Raw genomic sequence first — 16,045 nt, 5'->3', positions numbered from 1 at the left:
ACATTCTGTGTGTGTGTGTGTGTGTGTGTGTGTCTCAAATAAACATTAAAAAAAATTTTAAATGTACTCAAGTGTTGATATTTAACTGAAGGATGTGGTTTATATATTTTGCAATATGATAACCATTTGTTGATTTTCTACCTTCCTAATAGTGTGTTTCACATGCCACCATGTAGTAGGTTGAAATATGTGCCTTTTTGAGGCTTCTTTTTGAAAATCTTAAATTTGAAATCTTAAAATTTAAATAAATTCTTGGGGTGCCTGGGTGGCTCAGTCAGTTAAGCATCTGACTTTGGCTCAGGTCATGACCTCACGATTCATGATTTTTGAGCCCCACATTGGGCTCTCTGCTGTCAGTACAGAACTTTGGATCTTCTGTCTCTCTCCTCTCTGTCCCTTCCCCGCTCACACTCTCTCTAGTTCAAAAATAAACATTATAAAAAAATGTAATTCTTCAGCAGTACCATAGTTACCAAGTCACTGTGCTCTGCTTAAGTCATCGGTATGTAGGCTTTTATGCAGTTGCCTAAATGACTGTATTGTTCTGTCTAATGCATGTGTAAAGAACTACAGTCGTTTCTATACATTGTTGAACAGAGATTTGTTTCTAAATTTTAAGTTTTTAAAATGTTTTCATTTATCTAATTCTTCCCTTTTCCAGTTTTTTCCCCCTCCTTTCTACTATGCACCCTTTGCTTTAGTTCTTTCTTATGATCGTACTCTTACCTGTATTATTCTCTCACCCCGGAGAGTTTTTTCTCTGCTTTTGGAAATCACATCCTGGTCTCAGTTCTAACTTCACAAAGTTTCTCCTAATTATTGATACCTATGTTTGATTTCTGAAGCTTAAAATCTACCCCATGTTCTACAAGTACTTAATTTTTTATAAGATGAAAAGAGCGTTGATTTATTACTAATAAATTATACGTATCATTCATTATAATGCGTTTAATATATTGACTACCAATTTACAAAAGAACACATGAATTTAGGATAAAAAGAGACTTGAATGAACATGAAACTAGTTGCCATGTTTTCAACTGAAGAAAAAAACCTCAGAGCCATTAAATGATTTACCAAAAGTCTGAAAGAATTTAAATTGACTCTCAATTGATCAGGTGTGCTGTTGTTTTCTTTAATTAGGCATGTAAACTTTTTTTTTGAAGTAATTATTCTAGTTCTTGTTATGTACTCCTTAAGAAAATGTACACAAAAGGTAAAATTTTCATGTTTGAAGAAACATTGACAAAATGTTGATTTGTTGAGATAGGAAAGGTATTAAGCACAAGTGAGGGTGACAAGTGGTGATTACACATTTTCTAGGAGTAGTGGTGTTTCTTCAAATCTGTACTTACTGATGCGTATAGCTAAGGAAACGCAGCTGGCAGGAAGAGGAAAAGGAAGTGGTGGAGATGGCAGCGTGTATAGATGGCCAGACTGTTGGTAGACCGACTGAAGGCCTTATTAGTGAGGACTGACCGACTTGTTACAGTCTGTGTAAAGAGGGGCAATGATGTTGTTCAGGAATACTACTCTTGACCTCATAAGTGCCATAATCCCTCCCTGTATCCCCACTAAACATAGAAATTATATAGATGGAGAAGGGACTGATAGACTAATAGGAGGAATATACTTACATGCTGCTTATCATGCAGTTCTGTTGTTCTTTTTTCCACATGGTTGATAAAAATACCTTTTTCAAAATGAGTATTTGGAGGGACAGTTGAAATTCTACTCTCATCCACTCTGTGGATCAAAACCATCATGTCATTTGGTTTGGTTTTGCTTCTTATTTGCCAAAACAGATTTATATCAGCTCTACTGCTTTATTGAATAAATGGTAGGATAACACTGACTTAATGTAAATAACTGAAGTTTCACTCCTTCACCGAATAAACATTTTTAAGAGGTTATCTCAGAACTGGCCTAGTGAAAGAGCCTATTCTTTTGAGAATTAATGTTTAATACATAAATGCTGATTTGGACCACTTCCATTTTCAGTCTGTCCAATAATAGAGAAGAATGTCATCAAAACAAGGCATTAGAAATTTCTTTCCTTTCAAAAAGGAGTCTTCGGGGGGCCACCTGGGTGGCTCAGTTGGTTGAGTGAGTGGTGGAGCATCCGACTTGGGCTCAGGTCATGATATTGTGGTTCGTGAGTTCCAGTCCCGTGGACAGTTCCAGCCTGTGCTGGCAGCTCAGAACCTGGGGTCTGCCTCAGAATCTGTCTCTCTCTGCCCTTCCCCTGCTCACACTCTGTCTCTCTCTCCTTCCATGTCTCTCTTCCACCCCCCCCCCCCCGTCTCTCCCAAAAACTGAATAAAAACAGTAAAAAATGTTTTTTCTTAAAAAAAGGAGTTTTTGGACAAAATGTTAAAGTAGAAGATAAAAGCTAAAGAAACTAAGGGAAAAGGTAACTGTCAGAGAAAAAAAGATAAGACCCTAGGTACATTTAATAAGAGGAAAGTCCAAGAGTCCAAAAAACCTTTTGGAATGAATAAATTATTACTTTGTTCCCATTATATTCAGACACTTACTCCATTAGTCGTTCTTAGCTACTTTATACTTACATTCAAGATTAAGAGGCCTGTATCCTAGAATGTAATTTAAGTGCCATTGAATTCAAGCCTTTGATGTTAGAGATAAGGAGGCTGAGATCCAGGGAAAAGGGACTTCCTTAATGTCTCAGAGATAGTTAGTGTCAGAGTAGGGAATAGAATCCAGCCTTTCTCATTCATAGACTAGAGTTCTTTATACTATACCACAGACCAGTTATGGAAAAAAAAAAATTTTAAAGGCGGGAGGATGAAACCTGATACGTAGTTAAATTCACAGTAGTCATTGTGTATACTTTTATATGTTCTTCTGATTTTTAAAATAAATGATAGTTGACATTTCTTCCTCACTGTAAGGAGAAGCTCATGATTTTTTCCAGCCCTTGACATTGTTAGAGGTTTTATGTCTTAGGAAGTAGTTTCTTTGCTAGATGATTTCATATCCTATATAACAAGGTTACAAGAAGTTAATAATATGGATCTGTTAAAGCCCTCTAAGCCAACTGTTATTAATTTTACAACTTATTGGAGCTCCTCTTTATAGGGAGAAAGAGAGCTGTAACTTTTCTTGGATTAATCTTTAGGTAAGAAGGGTAAATCAATCTATTAGCATTAATTGGCATTTAAAATTATTTCTAGTTATAAATTTATGTGTCTTCCATAAAAATTTTCTTATTCCCTACTTTGTGGAGTCTACAAGTAGATATCCCAAGCCTTATTTTATTCTAAGAAGTTTTCCATATAACAGCCCCAAAGCTTCTGGAAGATACACACACACACACACACACACACACACAAATATTCCTAACCCAAAAAGAACCCTTTATGTATCAACATGAAAATGTATACATAGACTTGATGAATTTTCTCTTTTCTAGTTTTCTTTTTAATCATGACATTTGCCTTTCTCTTCTTTAACAGGCTTTAATTATCTTCTTTCTTGTTTAAGACTATGTGGTAAACACAACTGGAGCCTGTGTCCTCTGCACAGAGACTCTGGTGTGTGTCTTTACAAGATGGTCAGTGAATTCCTGATAGGGAGACTTGATGAACATTCTCTTTCCAGAGGTCAGGGAGGGGAGACAGGTGTAGGTCTTGGGAATCAAAAGTGGCCTTGGTGAAGTTGCCCGGGTGGCAGGGCAGACCCTGGCTGGCGTGTAGCAGTGGTCAGTACTGTCATCGTCCGTATCTTCTTGGGCTCAGGGACTGAGACAGTGCCAGTGCCCCTGAGGCTGAGGATGAGACCGACCAGCACAGAGCAACAGCAGCTGCTCACCCTGCATGGGACAGTGTGGGGCCTGATGATCTTGTTCCCCCAATCACCTCACCACACAGGTCACTGGAAAGCTTGGCGGAGATTATGGCCTCACTGACAGCAGTGGTTACCTCCCTGGAGCACTTAACACCCAGTTAAGTCCACAATGGACATGTCCATTGTCCTCTCCGATGACAACAAATGCCTAGAACCTGGTCCACTGGGAGTCTGCTTTTGTGCCAACATAGTCTTCAAAACCTTATCCTTGAGGGATGCCCCCAGGAAAAAGTCAGTAATCTCATATTCCTTGGTGGGCAGGGAGAAGAGATAGATCTCCTCCAGGAAGTGATCTTCATGTCTTTGACCAGGCAGCACAGCTTGGTCATGAGGATCCACTCCTTTTCCTCAGCCTTGCCTCTGTGAGCTCTGTGGTCTTGGCGGCTTCGACTCCCACCACGACCCTGACTCCTGGATGCTGCTGTAAAAGCTACCAGAAGCTACGCTCTGGCCTCCCATCACAGGACCCTTCCACAGCACTGGTGTCCTCCACCATTTGGTGTTTTCTCTTTTCTCAGGGAAGCACATTTGCCTTTTAAATAAGGTGGGGATAGGGGTGTCTGGGTGGCTCAGTCCACTAAAGCCTCTGACTTCTGCTCATGTTATGACCTCAGTGTTCACGAGTTAGAGCCCAAGCCTTATGTTGGGCTCTGCTGACAGCTCAGAGCCTGGAGCCTGCTTCAGATTCTGTCTCCCTCTCTCTCTGCCCCTCCCCGGCTCACACTCTCTCAATAAATAAAGAAACAAACATTTAAATAAAAGGTGGGGAGAAAGTGATAGTCCTTTGTCCTCAGAAAGGAGTTTGTGTATGTCTTTTAGGAGAAGAGAAATGTGTATATCCCTGTTTCTTCAGTTGATATTAGCGTGATGATTTTAGTACCTTCTTACAGATCTTCTGTGAAAAGCTGGCAGCCTTACTGTAAAACTCTGGCATCTCATTATATTCACAGACCAGAATTCTGATCCTCTCCCCTCCCCAGTTATCTGTAAATCTACCTCCAATAAGGGCTCAAGGTATTTTTTTAGAAGTATAGTATCTTGACCAAGTCCTCTGGAACCTCCACTGGGAAGGTGAAAGAACTAGGGGTATTCCTTAATGGCCAGGTGAAGGCATATCCCCAGACCAAGAATAAGAAGTCAGCTACCAGAATTGTAATTTAGTTTGTGTGCAGTGCCAAAAGAGAAAAAAGAAATTGAAGTCAGGAGTACAAAGTAGAAATTCCTGCCTAGAACTGAGACTATTATTAATCATATGAGAAGTAAAGTTTGGGACAGAATGAGTATTTACAGAATCAAGGTATAGGTAGGTTAACATCCAGGTTGGTTTCTTTTGTGACGGAAAAGCCTCCGTGCAACTTTGGAGATCTCCGTCACATACATGCAAAAGGGATGAGTTTTTATAGCTTTTCAGATACCTCTATAAAAAGTAAGATGCCATAGTCATTCTAGATTGGGTGCATGGTAAGACTTGAGGATAAAATGAATATGTAACAGAAATCTTAACTGAAGAACTTCCAGACTTTTGAGAAGATTGTTTTCAGGGCACTCTGTTATTAAATGTTTTGGATGCTGCTTCTACAAACTTTGCATACAGTTTTGGCAGTTCTAGAACCACAGATGTTCTTTTTCTTTTTTTAATGTTTATTTTTGAGAGAGAGACAGACAGAGCATGAGCAGGGGAGGGGCAGAGAGAGGGAGACACAGAATCTGAAGCAGACTCCAGGCTCTGAGCTGTCAGCACAGAGCCTGATGTGGGGCTCAAACTCAAAAACTGTGAGATCATGACCTAAGCCAAAGTCAGATGGTTAATTAATCAACAGAGCCACACAGGAGGCCCTCTTTTTCTTTTTTTTTTTTTTTAATGTTTATTTATTTTCAGAGAGAGAGCTAGTGGGGGAGGGACAGAGAGTGGGAGAGATAGAGAATCCCAAGCAGGCTCTGCTCTGTCATCACAGAGCCTGAAGTGGGGCTTGAACTCATGACCTGAGCCAAAATCAATAGTTGGATGCTTAACTGACTGAGCAACTGAGGCATCCCCGGATATTCTTAATAGTGGTGGTAGCTCAGGTGATTTTCAGGTTTGACCCCAAGCTGATAACATACTGATTTCAATTTTGCATGGGATTGATTATAAAGAGTACCTAGCTCAGAACCATCCACATAAGGGTTTGTCCAACGTCAAGTCTGAGAGCAGTATATCACTGTATTGCCATTTGGGGTAGAGGATGTTAATAAGAAACAATTTATTAAGCATTAGAGTATTGACTAGATGGCATGGTAGAGGCTAAAAGGCTTGATACATTCTTCAGATTACCCACACTTTTCAAAGAAAGGTAATGTAGCACTTTTCTACTTTACAGATCAACATTGGCTTATAGCCTTCTTTTTTGTTTTTAAGTTGTATTTATTTACTTTGAGAGAGAGACAGAGAATCCCGAGCAAGCTCTGCCCCGTCAGTGCAGAGCCCAACATGGGGCTCGAAGTCATGAACCATGAGATCATGACCTGAGCCAAAACCAAGAGCTGGTCACTTAACCGACTGTGCCACCCAGGTGCCTCTGGCTTATAGCCTTCTTTTCTTAATGCATCCCTAGTTCAGTCAAAGCTGGTCTAAGAGGGCAGAACAAGCAGCAGTGAGAACGGTTCCTGAAATGTCACTTAAAGTTGGCAGAGCTGAAATTTTCCACACTGCTCTTCTGCAAAAAGCAGGAAAATCTTGAGTAAGATGCAAAAAATAGTTAATTCAGCCCTGAGAGACAATATGCCCATTTGACCAGGACATAGGTCTTAGGCATGTAATTAGGTCTAGTCAGTCCTTGAAGGGTTATAGTATCTTGGCTTCCATATCTAAGAACACCTTCCTGATGGCAACCACTGAAACTCAAATTGTTGTTGACATGGTGGGGGAGACAGAGGATAGGACTTCTAAGCAATGTGTAATCATGGGGTTGGTGATTTGTACTTGGCCCCACAACTGACAGAGAGTAAAGGAGCATCATAAACACATGCTGCTCCTCAAAGCCCCTGTCAGACGTCTAGGTCAAAGTTCCTGTGTAACATCCTTGTGCATTTATCCACCTACTTTCCCTTGATAATGATACTTCATTGGATAGGGATGACTTTTGGTCTCACTGTGAATGTGTCCATTGGGTAAGTGCAAGGTCTACCAAGCTTTCCATTGCTCAGGAGTCTACCATATCCATGCCTCCTAATAATTCCAAGAGACGCTATTCTCAGGGAGATGAAAATTCTGAAATGAAACATAAAAAAAGAGGGATGGATTTGGATCCAGCCACCCTAGGTTTTTTTCCTGTTTAGAACTGAGACATTTTAGGTGGCCTACCTTTGTTAAAATGGTCTGTCACCCTGAAGCACAAGCAGAATTGTCATCAGGCTTCCTGCCAGTAAACTCAGTTATCATATACATTGCCTTCAGATCTTTTTCAGTTACAAGCCACCCAGGGTCCCCAGTGGACCCAGTGGCTCTCAGACTGGGGATTAGTCTGCCCTCTCACGAGGTACACTGGGCAGCCAGTTTGCCTCCCTTTACAGTGAGTGCCTTCTGCACATTATTATCTTTAGCCCCCTCTACCCAAGTAGAAGCTTGGATTTAGTGTAGGGGTTGGGTGGATGATTTATGTGCTTGTAAGCATGGAGCTAAGAGTGATTTGAAAGTGAAATAAAGCACATAACCAAGTCTTAAAAATTGAAGGGAGAATTCAGGCATAAGGAAACTGGACAGAAACTCAAACTTCTATCTGAAGGTAACAGAATAAAACTCAGAAATATCAGACTAGAGAAAGAGGGCTCAAAAAGAAAGTAAAATATAGGGGCACCTGGGTGGCTCAGTCAGTTAAGCATCCAACTTCCCTCAGGTCATGATCTCATGGTTTGTGGGTTTGAGCCCCGCATCAGGGGGGCTGTGCTGATAGCTGTCTGTGCTGACAGCTCAGAGCCTGGAACCTGCTTCGGATTCTGTGTCTCCCTCTCTCTGCCTCCCCCATTCACACTGTGTGTGTGTCTCTCTCTTTCAAAAATAAATAAACATTAAAAAAAAAAAAAGTAAAATGTAAAATCCTGAAATACAACAACAATGGCCACAAGTACCTTAGTGGGAAAGGAATTATTCAAGGGCTCCAAAGTGGCTCACATTCCAAGCTGGTTTATGTATCACCAATACCAATTCCGTCTCTATTTCCATGCTAACGCATAGCCCAGGGAGGTTGCCAAGCTTTCATAGAAACAAATCATTCAATAGCACATTTAAGGCTTGGAGATAGAATTCTGGTACCAGTGACTGATTGGATCTCAGCTCTTAGTGTTTCTTGAAACAGAAAACCTCTCAGTTTGAATTTCAGATTTGTGTTAGGTCTTGCTTATTTTACTTAATTCTCAAAGCAACCCTGTGAGATAGGTAGTATTCCCATTATACATCATTGCAAGGACAGACCTCTTCATCTGTCCTCAAGTAATTGACACTGAATGGTGAATCTATTAATTCTAAAAGTCTAAATATCAGACATTGTTCAATAGACTCATTATATTAGCGGTTTCTGTGCGGTAGGTAGCATTGTTTTGTGAGGTATCATCCATTTCTCTGACTTCATTGGGGTAGACAGCTACTACAGAAGTGTTTGTTTTTTAAATACTTTATTAAGGTGTAATTGACCATAAGCTGCACATATTAAAAGTACACAATTTGATTTTTTTTCAGTTGAAGTATAGTTGACCATAAGTATTTTTAAAAAGAGTTAAAAATAGAGGGAAAAGATAGTAAGAGACAACAGATCAAAATACTTTAAAACAAAAAACACGTTAGTAAATCTAATTATTGACTATAAGAAAATACAACTAATTTTTCTTTAGCACAGAGAGAACACTCCCCAACTAAATTATATGAGGTTAACATGTAATCTACAAAAACCTGACGAGTATATGAAAATAGACCATGAAAGGCCATTCTCAATCATTAAATATAAATGAAAAAATTCTATGTAAACTAGTTTATTAGCAAAGTGAGTCTGGTAATACATTAAAAAGATTTACATTATCACCGAATTAGGATTATTCCACGAATGTCAAGTTGGCTTTTTGGAATTTACCCTGTTAAAGCTCTGAAAAACTAGGAAAGAAGGAAACTTCCTTAATCTCTAAAGGACATCCATAAAAATTCTGTAGGAAAAGTTATCCTTAGAAAAAGAATACCATCAGCGTTTCAACATTAAGAAAGTGTGCTGGAATTCTGGTAGTAAAGTGCCGTAAAAGAAGAAAAAACAATTAGAGAATAAGAATTTACAAAAACTCACGTGTGTACTGTCAGTACACAAAAACATTGCATTTCTATACATCAACAAAGATAAGAAAGTAGAATTTTTTTTTTTTTTTTTTTTTTAATTTACATCCAAGTTAGTTAGCATGTAGTGCAACAATGATTTCAGGGGTAGATTCCTCAATGCCTCTTACCCATTTAGGCCCCCCCACACACACACACAACCCCTCCAGTAACCCTCTGTTTGTTCTCCATATTTAAGAGTCTCTTATGTTTTGTCCCCCTCCCTGATTTTGTACTATTTTTGCTTCCCTTCCTTTGTGTTCATCTTTTCTGTGCCTTAGAATCATATGAGTGAAGTCATATGATATTTGTCTTTTTCCAACTGACTAATTTCTCTTAGCATAATACCCTCTAGTTCCATCCACGTAGTTGCAAATAGAATTTTTAAAAAGATGTAAATAGGGATATCTTGTTCAAGAATATAAATTGTACACTGAAAGATTTCAGTTCTTCCCAAATTAATTTCTAGATGCAGTACATGTCTAGATGTTGACATCTTAACAGAGTATCACTTACATTCATTAACGTATCAAAGTTAATCCAAATGACAAATCCCCATGGGTTGGTAGTACAGATGTTACTACAAACTGATACCACCTTTGAGAACAGTTTGGTGGTCCATTTAATAATATTGAAGGATATATCCAAAGACTTGTGAAATCCTTACACATTTGAAGCTCACTGAAATAATATTATTTTCACATAATAAGTAAAATTTGCCCTTTTTATTTTATTTATTTATTTAGTTAGTTTTTAGTTTTATTTAAGTAATCTCTACACCGAATGTAGAATTGGAACTCACAATCCTTGGTTTAAGAGCCACATGCTCTTCTGATTAAGCCAGCCCCAAAACGCTCCAAAATTTGCCTTTTTAAAAGAGCGACCTCAATCTTCAGGAAAGAGCAAGCAAAGCTGTGAATATATAGATACCAGTTCAGATTTTACTTATTTTTTGCCGTCTGGTAACCAAAACCACTTCCTCTTTCCCCAGATACATTCTCTCACATTCTGAACCACTTATTTTCTTCATCCAGTCTTAGTTTTTTTTAATGTTTATTTTTGAGACAAAATCTGAAGCACATTCCAGGCTCCGAGGTGTCAGCACAGAGCCCAATGCGCGGGGCTCAGACTTAACGAACCCTGAGATCAAGACCTGAGCCCAAATCGGGCACTTAACCAACTGAGCCACCCAGGTGCCCCTGGATTTTTTTTTAACTTAATATTTGTTGGGGTTTTTGGATATGAAAAGGGAAGGTCTTTCATCCTTATTTTTCTTCTGCTGCTGGATTTATTATTCTCTCTCCATGTTCACACCATAGCAAAACGTTTCATTCTTACACACTAATTTAACTCTGTGATTAAAGAGCATGTCCCCTGGACCCAAACTGCTGAATATGAATACTGGTTTTACTGTTTACTAGCAATGTGATCTTAGAAGATTTAAACTTCTCTGTTTCTTCTTCTCTAAATTGCACCAGGGGGAGGATAATGGCATCTGTCTTACAGGGTTGTTCTGAGGATTAAATAAGGTTAATACTTAGGAAGGTTTTATAGGATCTAGCTACATATAATTGTATTTTTATAAATGAACAGTAGCTTGGCTTTCATAACCTACCACAATTTCAAACCTGCAAATTTAGATTCTTCAGTGTGAAAGTTAGTGATAATACTATTTGATTTGTCTTGTTTTATGACCTTAAGCTCAGCTAACATGGGCTTTTGAGTGACTTCTGTGTGACAGCCATTGCGAGAAGTAGATATACTTGAATGTTAAGTATATGAAATGAAATATGTATGTAATAAGGTTCAAAACGTTGGTAATTTACAAAGTAGTCAGTTGGCTAATTATACAAAAAAGAAACATTTTTAAGCCCAGGAAGTCTAGCTCCTTGAAACCGGACTTCCTGGGCCCTTCATATACATTTCCATACTTTAAAAAAATTTTTTTGGCATTTATTCATTTTTGAGAGACAGAGACAGAGTGGAAGCGGGGGAGGGGCAGAGAGAGAGAGGGAGACACAGAATCAGTAGCCGGCTTCAGGCTTTGTGAGCTGTCAGCACAGAGCCGGACGCAAGGCTCAAACTCACGAGCCGCGAGATCATGACCTGAGTCGAAGTCGGACGCTCAACCGACTGGCCACCCACGTGCGCCATACATTTCCATACTTTCAGAAGATACTTTTCTGAAAGGTGGCTCAGTCGGTTCAGCATCCGACTTCAGCTCAGGTCATGATCTCACGGCTCCTGAGTTCGAGCCCCGCATCGGGCTCTGTGCTGACAGCTCGGAGCCTGGAGCTGCCTTCAGATTCTGTGCCTCCCTCTCTCTTTGCCTCAACCCGCTCGCATTCTGTCTGTCTCTCTCTCTCTCAAAAATAAATAAACATTAAAAAAAATTTTTTTAAATAAAAAGATGTATGGAGTGGAATTTAATTTTTTGGTGATAATTCAGTGTACTGTAGATATAAAATGTTCAAAACTTTTTAAACTTAGAGAATTTGCAGGGTAAATGTTTAAATATAAATTTAAACTGGGTGGGTCAGTTGGTTAGGTGTCCGACTTAGGTCCAGGTCATGATCCTGTGCTTCATTGGTTTTAGCTCCGTGTCCGGCTCTGTGCTGACACCTCAGAGCCTGGAGCCTACTTCAGATTCTGTGTCTCCCTCTCTCTCTGCCCCTCCCATTTGCACTCTGTCTCCCAAAGATAAAAATAAATATTAAAGAAAAATTTTTTAAATTGAAATACATAAAGTTTTATTTTAGGACCTTAAGTGTTGTTGTTGTTGTTGTTGTTAAGTAAACTCCACCCCCAACATGCAGCTTGAACTCAAAATCCCAAGATCAAGAGTTGCATTCACTCCCGACTGAGCCAGCCAGGAGCCCCAGGAACTTTTTTTTCTTTTTTTGAATACTTGAGAGCTCACATAATTTTCATGTATCATATGTTAAATTTTTAAGTATATTTAACTCCAACTTTAAAATTTACTTTGAAATATTAGCCAGTTTTATTTAACTATACAAGTTGCTGGATGTGACATCTCTTTGTTTTTGATTGATGGAAAGTAAGAAATAATTCAAACAATAAATCTACATTAGAGTAAAACTAAAAATATTTTTATGCTTTTCAAAACATTATTCCCTACCAAAAGAAATGAAATCAGAGACTGTAACAGATGTTTATTCACCCATGTTCATAATAGCATTGCTCTCAGCCAACAAGGGTCCGACAGATTAATAAATAAGGAAAATGTGGTATATACATAAAGTGGGATATTATTCAGCTTTTAAAGGGAAGGAGATTCTAACACATGCTACAATGTGATAAACGTGAAGATATTATGCTAAGTGGAATAAGCCAGTCTCAAAAGGACAAATAGGATATTTTATATGACAAATATCATATGATCCAGCTGATGGTGATGAGTGCAACATAATGTAAATGTACTAATGCCACAGAATTGTACACTTAAAAATGCTTAAAATGATAAATGTTATGTATATTTTACCACAATTTTTAAAACTAAGCATTGTTTCCCCACAGTGGCCAGGAGATAAAGAAATCACTAATTTTGGAAAATAGTTATAAGATTCAGAAATCTCTCTCACCCCCTCACAAACACCTGCACATTCTTCCTCTACCTTTATTACCTCCCCCTCTCCCAAATTATGTCATTAACTATAACTTGCCTAATACAAATTAATGTCCTTGAGGTGCTTTGTTTTTAGTTGTTGGGGGGAAGCTTTGAGCATATCTGAAGTTTGTCAAATTATAAATTTCTTTATTCTTTTACATGCTACAGAATATTGAATGAATCAGAAGTGAGAATTTAAAAGCATCTTAGTCATAAAGTTGCATAAGGAAGAATCCTTAATATCTAGTCCAAACTTCTCATTTTATAGAAAAAGAAAATTGTATATAAAGAGCTTAACTTTCCTAAACTCCCAACTTTTTAGTAGTAAAATTAGAACTGAAAGCCAAAGCCAAGTCTCTTAATTGTTAGCTTAGTGGTTTCTGGCCCACCCGGTACCTGTTAGAAGCCCTAATTGCATTACTAGATCAAATAGTTTGAGCTAAACTATTTTGTGTCCTTGAGTATTTGTAAAGTATCTTCTATTCCCATTAGGCATGATAAACAGAAGACACTTGTTTGTGCCATAGGCAGAGATAGATGGATGGTGTGGGTGTGTGTGTGTGTGTGTGTGTGTGTTTGTGTGTGTGTGTACAAGGTGTATGTGAGAGAGAGATTTGAGACTTGAGTCCTATTCTCACATAAAGTAGTATATCCCCAGAAATCTTCCTTATTTTATTAGAATGAACAGTGAAGAACCAATCCCACAGCATGAAAATCCAAGATGAACAGGGCAACAAACATTATCCAAAAAACACAGATGGACAGAACAACAAAAATCTGTCTACATTAATATTCTAAGACAGATTTGAGAGGATGATATTGCACCCATAAAACTAAAACAGAATCCTAATGTTAGAATTGATTCTACACTCTAGAATATTAAAGTAATGATCTGTAAGATGAACTTACAAAAAATTCCCTGGAGCACAGAGCTGAAAGAGATGGGAAAGGGAAAGAAAAGTAGGTATAATAGATGATCCTAGGAGTTTTAAATTGGAATTCCTAATGGAACAGAGACAGTAGAGGAAATAATTTTTTAAAAAATAATAGAAGGAAAAGTCTTTGCTAAATCAAGTCCTGGGGTTTTTGATCAAAAGGACCTGCTAAATGCAAATAGAATGGATGAAAAATAACACACACGTTGATTTCAGAGCTAAAGAAAGATAAAGGAGAATCTTGTCAATTTTTTGTGAGATAGAGATAGGCATCACTTCAAAAAACAAAAATTAGATTGGTGTTACACATCACCATAGGATGCTAGAAGATGTGAGCCAATAATTTAAATTTTGAGGGAAAGTTTTAAAAACAATCTATAATTGTGAAGCATGCCTACCTAGTTTCTCCTAGGTATGAAACCAAAATAAGAGCTTTTTGAAAGTATGTGTGTAAAAATCTGGTTTTCTTCCCCAGGTCCTTGGGAAGAAGGCAGGGCAAAAGACTTGGAAATATATTCCAACAAAACCAAAGAATCTCACCAAAAGGTTAAAATGTGAGATTAAGAAACAACACAAATATGTAATGAAAAATGAAATTCTGGGTAGACCAACAACTGTGCTATGTACTGGCCCAGATCATAATTGTTTCAGGTTAAAACAGAACTCACTGGGGTCTGCGAATGTCTTCAAAAACAACATGGATTCTGTTGGCACAGATTCCAAGAGTAAGAAGTTAGAATGTGTTAAATATGCTAAAAAGCTTGTGGGGTAAAATTAATCTCTTCAGAAAGTCCAAATATGAAGCAAACTGACATGTGCCTTATTTTTGAGCAATTACCTGACTGTAAACACCTTAACACTTGGAATTAAGTGACCTAAAATAACTATTCATTCTCTGGGTTTTATCGCACTGCTTTGATGGCAGTGAGTAATATTATAAATAGTTTTTGTTGCTACTCAATTTTTAAAAATCAACCTAAAGAAAAAACATAGGAAAACATAATAGTTGTAAAACAAGCTGCAAATAAGATAAAACTTAGCTATGTGAGTACATGAGGAGCCAGTGGAAACTTCCTAAATTTGATGGAACAAGAAGTAAAGGTTCAATTATATAAATATAATTATTTATAATAATTAAAGTTATTAAAATAACCAATGAAAACTACAAATATACAGAATAAGCAGAGATGAAAGAAAATAGGGTAAATTTTCTGAATCTTAGAATGAGGATACATCATAATAAAGGTTAAATGAGTATAGTAGGAAACACCAAAACTAAAAACAAATGACCCAAAGTCATAATTTCTGGATTTGATTTGAACCCAGTTTGGGTTTGAACTGGAATTAGATTTCTTGTCTTAAGTTATTTTTTTTATTGAATTCATATAAGCACATGGTTAAGAAGCCGAATGATTTGTTTGTTATGAAAATTGGCAAGCCCAGGCCCCCGTTCTATCTCTTTGATATATCCTTTCCCAGGGCATGTACTTATTTTTGAAGGATTCTTTGTATGTTTACCTCTGTATCTTTAGATAACGGTATTATATCACTATTTCTTACATAGTGACATCTGCTTACAGAAGAGGATCTAGCTCTCCGTCACCGTGACAACATTCATGCTTCCCATTCTCCCAGTGATCCATGGAACCTCCCATATTTCTGGATCTTTCCTTCAGATTAGTCTAATAGTTCCTCCAGTGTAACTTCTGGTCTTCTTAGTTGGGGAGGATATCTAGGAAACTGAATTTTTCAATTGACTTTTAACCAGTCCCTATTTTAGCCTGGCAGTGAGCCTTATTTTTTTAATTTTTTAACCTCCTGTGTGGTTTGAATTTTTTTTTTTTAACTCTTAGGAATTCAGTTGAGATACCAGTAATATGAGTCTTCTTTGTGAAAAGATTGTGTTTATCATTTATAGTCAGCAATGAAGTAGTCGTTAATTTCGATTACTAAATGAAGTAGTCATTTAGATTTTATCCTACTATAGATGGGTATTATATACTGTGGAACACATTGAGTAAGTGTTCACCTGAGAAGTTTCCCAGAAAAAGATCTTACTGCTTATAAATGGAGGAGAGAGGGGCTCCTGTGGCTTAGTCAGTTAAGCATCTGACTCTTGATTTCAGCTCAGGTCATTATCTCACAGTTGGTGAGGTCTAGCCCTGCATCAGTCTCCGTGCTGACATTGTGGAGGCTGCTTGGGATTCTCTCAGCCCCTGTTCCACTCGTGTATACGTGCTCGCTCTCACTCTCTCACTCTCAGAATAAATAAATAAACTCTTT

General features: G+C 37.9%; 1 protein-coding gene and 1 pseudogene across 4 annotated transcripts in view; one reads left to right on the top strand and one right to left on the bottom strand.

The window, feature by feature from the left end:
• ABHD17B (abhydrolase domain containing 17B, depalmitoylase) overlaps window positions 1-16,045 on the top strand; it is a 53,381-nt gene that overhangs the window by 14,434 nt on the left and 22,902 nt on the right. The window lies entirely within an intron of this gene.
• LOC122205527 lies at window positions 3,385-4,801 on the bottom strand (annotated as a pseudogene).

The sequence above is a fragment of the Panthera leo genome, chromosome D4 (genome assembly GCF_018350215.1).
Source record: "Panthera leo isolate Ple1 chromosome D4, P.leo_Ple1_pat1.1, whole genome shotgun sequence".
Taxonomy (NCBI): Eukaryota; Metazoa; Chordata; class Mammalia; order Carnivora; family Felidae; genus Panthera; species Panthera leo.
The sequence above is the reverse complement of the archived record's forward strand: the minus strand, read 5'-3'. Positions and strand labels throughout refer to the sequence as shown.